An 812-nucleotide genomic window follows, 5' to 3' on the forward strand; every position below is an offset into this window, starting at 1 on the left:
CCAGTCTCTGTCCATCATCTACAATATGGAGAAAATACTGGCCTGCTTTACAGGGCTGTTGTAAGAATTACAAGATTACTTGGGCAAAATACACGTAACATTGAAAGACCTAAAAACATGCTCTGTATTATTAATATAAACTGTATCTAGCCCTACCCTTCGTCCAAGGAGCTCAGGACAGACCACATGGCTTTCCCTTCCTCTATCATCACAGCGACACTGCGAGTAAATTCAGTTGAGAGAGGGTGATAGGCCCAAGATCACCCAGTAAAGGTCATAATTGAGTTGGGATTCAAACCCGGTAGTTGCCTGATAGGCTACGCTACATTAACTGTAAGCTTGAAATTGTGTGGGAAAGGCTGGATCAAATCTCAAAAGACAGATGAGTGACTCAGTAAGATTTCCAGTCTTCAGGTGGTGTGGCTTCGACATCCTTCACAGCTCCTTGGCTCTCTGAATGATTAGCAAAACGGGAATCAATTATTCAAAATGGCAGAATTAAGCCAAGTATGAGAAAAATGCAAAATGTGCTTAATTTCCATAACACAGACAGGAAACAAACTTGAGTTTTTGTTGGGGCAGAGCTTGAATTGCCTCAGCTCAGAACTTCCATTTCTTTTAGCTGGGAGCCAGCTGCGACAAGGAAGCATCTAGTAATCTAGCCCATAAAATCCGCAATATGTACATTCGACCTACAAAGCTCTTAAGACTACCAGACAGCACAGAATTCAGGTGTGACAATTACTATTGTAGTGAAAACCAAGCAGGGAATTGTAATCCACATTTGGGCAAGTTGGGTAGAAGCGGGCTGG

This window comes from Euleptes europaea, chromosome 13, assembly GCF_029931775.1.
Source record: "Euleptes europaea isolate rEulEur1 chromosome 13, rEulEur1.hap1, whole genome shotgun sequence".
NCBI lineage: Eukaryota > Metazoa > Chordata > Lepidosauria > Squamata > Sphaerodactylidae > Euleptes > Euleptes europaea.